Below are 5,630 nucleotides of genomic sequence, written 5' to 3'. Positions count from 1 at the left end.
CCTGTGTCGGGATCTGCAAGATGAGAGGAAGTAGGGATCTTGCAGATGAAGCCTCAGGGCAGGGATCTTTCTCCTCAACCAGCGAGGAGAAAAGAAAAGAGAGACGAGACACTCAGAGTGTGGTTTTCAGGATGGGATCCGGGTGAATACAGAACAGCCTGCCGTGAGGCACCTGTTCAGTGGGAGTTCCTCTCCTCCTTTTCCGCGCCCCCTTTTTTATTGTACTCTACTACCTTTGCACTAGTTAATCAATACAGAGGTAACTAATTTCCTTGAATACACAAGCATCAGTAAACAGAGTGGTTGGTAAACAGACAGGCTGGTAAACAGACAGTTAATAGTAAAGAGACACAGATAATTTCCTGAGTACATAGACAAGTTAGACAGGTTCTTGAATACACAACAGTGTAGAGACTTTAACTACATTATCCAGAGACAATGGACAGCTGGAATGATTTATCCGTTACTGGAAGTTAGCAGTTATGTACGTGTCTTGCAGCTAGGGCATGATGCCTGCTACTAGCATACAGATATATACATTTATATACATTTATAATATTCATTTGCTACTGCCATAGATATATACATTTTAAAGGCATACAATTTTCCCACATCCCAACCGTTTTTTATTTATTTTGTTAAAGACAATTGCTGTTGTAAACTCCTGAAAATTCCGAATCCAGGTATGATATGAAGTCAGGCTCATCTTCAGCAGAGGGCTGAATAGCATGTTCCAGGCTACTGCAATAAGCATTCAAATAGCCAAACCGGCTTCCTTGTTGCACTGAGAGCCAAAACTCTTTCTTTACAACTTTAAAACTTTGTTTTGATGGAATAAACCTGGAATCTTGGCAAGAGAATTAAATTTACAGTGTAAATTAAAGAAAACACAATATTGGATAATTAGAATTACAATTACAATAATGTTTGCATAACGAGTAAATAACAATTTTCAGGAAAAGAAAACATATTGAAAACATATTATTCAAATATATAAGCACAATATACTGTTAATAGAAAAAAGCAAACAGTTTTAAGGTATACAGATTTTTTGCATAGAAATATGTGACACAGACAACTTCCCCACTGAAGACACACACACCATGGATTTCTTGTATGACACTTGATTGGAGAAATGCATACGGTAAATAGGAATTGAGCAATAGCTTCCATACATATCCCAGTAAATTCACTTCTGGTTCACTAATTAAAAGGCAATTATCAGGTATACAGCTTAGCAAAAAGAACAGCAACTTATTTTGAGGGAGGAGTAGTAAAAATTGATGCTGGTATGCATCTGCCTGGCTCTGGGGCAAAGCTCTTCTACTGTAGAACTGACTGAATTTAAAAAGTTGCCTGCTAGTGCCCTTAAATTTCCCCTGGACTGAAAATATGTTTCTACAAGCATGTCAGATGGATTAGCATCACAGTGTACAAAATTGCCTACTGTGGGGCCTATTTGTAGGGAATAATATGTTTCTCTGTCTCAGGGATAAACAGACAAAGTTTTCATATTACATTAGAAAATAATTTTCAAGGAAAACTGTGACATGTAAAAGAATAAACATACAGTGTCTACAACAAAATTAAATTCATATTAGGAAAACTCAAAGGCTAAAACTGCATTTAATTCTGAGCATAAAACTAAGGATTGCTTCTCTAAAATTCAATACTTTAAGATCTGGCTAACAGAGGAAACACATGTCATGCACTCTTATCCTGCAGAAAGAAAAACAAACATTTTTGACAATTTACAGCATTTGGAACAAACATTTTCTCAGGGATGTGACACTGTTACTCCTGGAAGGCAGAGACAGGAATGCAGGCTTGTATGAAGTCCCATATGTTCAGCTACTCAGGAAACTCAGCAATGCAAGGTGTGATGTGATTTGTAGTTCTAAGAACATGGAACCTAGAGTGTGCAGGACATCATTTGGATCCTTACAAGTGGCTTGAGTGTAAACAATGCTTTCTCCAGATTGGAAGGTGATGGGGGAAAACTTTCTAGTTCGCCTCCTCCCACCCCAATATGCAGCATTAGTCTCTCTACTGGCCAGGTGGGAGGCATTCTTTGGTGATCTGTATAACTGCCATGTCCAGCTGAGTAGGATTTTTCACTCAAACAGGATTAGCATATGGAAAAAGCAGTTCAAAACAAGCTTCATGTTGGTGTGTAACAGTTACCCCCCCTTAGATTCTCTTCTTCCTCCCCTTCCTTATATGATGCATCTAATGCTTGTAAAGCTGCTTTTGTACCCCCAGTCTATGATATCAAAGAAATCTGGGCCTGGGTCCCAATTCGCTGGGACATAATGCAACTTTGGCTGAACCGGCGGAGTCACTGAGGTAGCTGCTTCTTCTTTTAGACCAGCAAGGAAGGGAGACAGGCATTTAGTTTGATTTGCTGACTGGAATGCGTTTAAAGATACTTCTGCTGCTTGAGTTAGAGCTGTTGTCGTGAAGCTTTGCTGAACAGCAGTAGCAAATGCAGCTCCTCCCATAAACATTAGAGGACCATCAGGGGATGCACCAGCATTAATTTTTGTTTGCTTAAATGCTAAATCTTGCCATTCTGGAAGGCAAGTAAGTCCTTCTGCTGGTGGAAAGGAATCTTTTGTCAAGGCCTTGCAGTCGTTAGGGACAAGCCATTGGACGGATGAGAAGTCTGGGAGAGCCTCTGTCTCTGTGTCTTTAAGACTGAGTTGCAGTTTGTGAATGCCTTGAGATGGGGGCAGTTCACAACTAGCAGAAACAGCTGTCGCATCTCTCTGTGCTTCTGCTGCTCCCTCAATGACAGGAGGGGCAGAAATGACACCAGTTTCTGCACAAGCACCTGTTGTATCCATTGAAGGATGGTTATCAATCTCAGTTGCTTGAGGTGGCAGTGCTTTTAATTCATCAGGCTGGTCAGAATGAGACGAAGGGTGCAGCAGGGAAGCCAAAGAGGCCGAAGGGAGGGGAGGCAGAATTTGAGGGAGTTGTTTGACTAGATTAGCCTCGAATTCTGGATTGAAAAGGATGTTACGTGTGTCTTGGAGGCAAGTACACACTACAAATTGTTCCTGAAGATTTGATAAAGAAGTTCCCATGTTGCTAAACGTGTAGGTGTCTTACTTGACAAATTCCACTCACCCGAGGGATCCTTGCGGATGATTGATGCATCTTGGGGCCTGTGCCAGGCGAGATGAGTGCGAATTGTCGAAAGTTGACCTCAGTCCTACTCATCGGGATCCAGAGGATGCATGCGCGCGCTGTAGCCCTTCCATACCGGGCGTGATGAGTAGGATGATAGGTGAATTACCTCAGAGAGGGCACCATTTTGTCGGGATCTGCAAGATGAGAGGAAGTAGGGATCTTGCAGATGAAGCCTCAGGGCAGGGATCTTTCTCCTCAACCAGCGAGGAGAAAAGAAAAGAGAGACGAGACACTCAGAGTGTGGTTTTCAGGATGGGATCCGGATGAATACAGAACAGCCTGCCGTGAGGCACCTGTTCAGTGGGAGTTCCTCTCCTCCTTTTCCGCGCCCCCTTTTTTATTGTACTCTACTACCTTTGCACTAGTTAATCAATACAGAGGTAACTAATTTCCTTGAATACACAAGCATCAGTAAACAGAGTGGTTGGTAAACAGACAGGCTGGTAAACAGACAGTTAATAGTAAAGAGACACAGATAATGGTCAACAGATAATTTCCTGAGTACATAGACAAGTTAGACAGGTTCTTGATACACAACAGTGTAGAGACTTTAACTACATTATCCAGAGACAATGGACAGCTGGAATGATTTATCCGTTACTGGAAGTTAGCAGTTATGTACGTGTCTTGCAGCTAGGGCATGATGCCTGCTACTAGCATACAGATATATACATTTATATACATTTATAATATTCATTTGCTACTGCCATAGATATATACATTTTAAAGGCATACAATTTTCCCACATCCCTGTCCTCTGCTCACTTAGTTTCATAGAGCTGCTACAGTGAGATGTTCTCCAGTAATACAGCGTCACCAGCCCTAAGCAGGAGGTGCCCAGTACCCTGCTGTTGGAGATGGCAGTTTCCCATAACCTTTCCCTCACATTGTTGGAGAAGAAAGAACTGACTTTTTAATACTTGGCTCTGAAGGACCTTGAAGTCAAGGCATGAGGAGAGTTCAAAGAAATTGCCTGAAATCACACCACAAGCAATGTTTGTGGAGAGTCCTTTCCATCTGCCTCAGCTCAGAAAGAAGCTCTTTGAGCAAAGCATTAAACATGTAGTAGTCTAACTACAGTTGGTTACTGTAGCAGTGGCCGGTGGCATATGGAGATGAGTGCAGAGAGGCATGGGCAGAATACAGTGGACCCTCGACTTACAGACGGCTCAACTTACAGACGGCTCAACTTACAGACTTCTCTGGCTGCAAAATTTAGATTTGACTTGCAGCCAGAGAATTGACTTACAGACCAGAAAAAAAACAAAATGGAATAAAAATAGAATAAAAACCACTAGTTATGGGATTAATCAGTTTTCAGTGCATTGTAGGTCAATGGAGATTCGACTTACAGACTTTTCGACTTGCAGCCACCATTCCAATACGGATTAATTCCTTAAGTAGAGAGTCCACTGTATATTGTAATCCGTGACTTGACTTTAGAATACTGCCATGCAGCCAAAAAACACATATGGGCAGGAGAATAATGAACACCATAATAATAGTCTGTGTAAGATGGGATCACCCAAAGAAGAAGCTCTAATTCTTTTAAATAAAAAATGGAGGAAGTGCCAGGTGTGAACAGGTAGTAAAGAGCTCTTGGAAATGACTGGTCAAGTATGGATGCTGCCGCATTGTCTCTTTCACACATTTACACATACAAGCACTCTTCCATACACTGTGGGTGCTGGATGCATGCAGTTCTTATTTCCATCTCTGGAAGAACAGGCACTTCTGTCAGCTTCCTTTTCTTTTATTTTGATCAGCGCTATTATTATGCTTCAAAGATCCCAGGCTTCTCCTGCAGTACTGTATGGAGTTTCACACTGGGCATGTGTCAGGTTGATATCAGCAGAACTCACTGAGATGCTAGAAATAATTAGACGTAATTACCGGAAAAGGTTAAATTTTCTTCCCACTCTCATTATCTTTCTATCTGGGTTTGGTTCCACTTCATATGGGCAGCCATGTAAATATTACTGGAAAAGAGATAAATGGGAGTAGAATCCTGCATTTTTCATGGTACAAAGGTGAATAAAATCAGAGGAGCAATAATAGCAGACTTTTTCATCATACATCTCCATCTTCTTTGTCTGCCTAGTGGTCTTGTCTCATCTGAATAACTTCTTCATGTCTAAATCTCTTTTCATTTTTTCCCATTTCTAAGGGGAATTACATAATACTGTATAGTACAGACTTAGAAAACAGTGGTTTAAAATTAAATTTCTTGAACAGTGGTTAGAGACTGTGATAAGAAAAGTATTTAACTTAAAATGTGTTAATGTCTTATATTTTGCTTGTCTTTTAAACAAAACATGGAATTAAATCTAATATACTGGACATCCTCTGACCAGTCTAGGTAGTGTGCAGGGTAGAGTAGACTGTACACCATTTCCCCATGTTCATTTCCCCACTGATGATAAAGAAATGTAAGT

The 5,630-nt window shown here is 40.8% G+C and overlaps 1 protein-coding gene across 4 annotated transcripts in view; it reads left to right on the top strand.

Moving 5' to 3' along the window:
- TP53I11 (tumor protein p53 inducible protein 11) overlaps positions 1-5,630 on the top strand; it is a 76,750-nt gene that overhangs the window by 30,303 nt on the left and 40,817 nt on the right. The window lies entirely within an intron of this gene.

The sequence above is a fragment of the Pogona vitticeps genome, chromosome 1 (assembly GCF_051106095.1).
Source record: "Pogona vitticeps strain Pit_001003342236 chromosome 1, PviZW2.1, whole genome shotgun sequence".
NCBI lineage: Eukaryota > Metazoa > Chordata > Lepidosauria > Squamata > Agamidae > Pogona > Pogona vitticeps.
The sequence above is the reverse complement of the archived record's forward strand: the minus strand, read 5'-3'. Positions and strand labels throughout refer to the sequence as shown.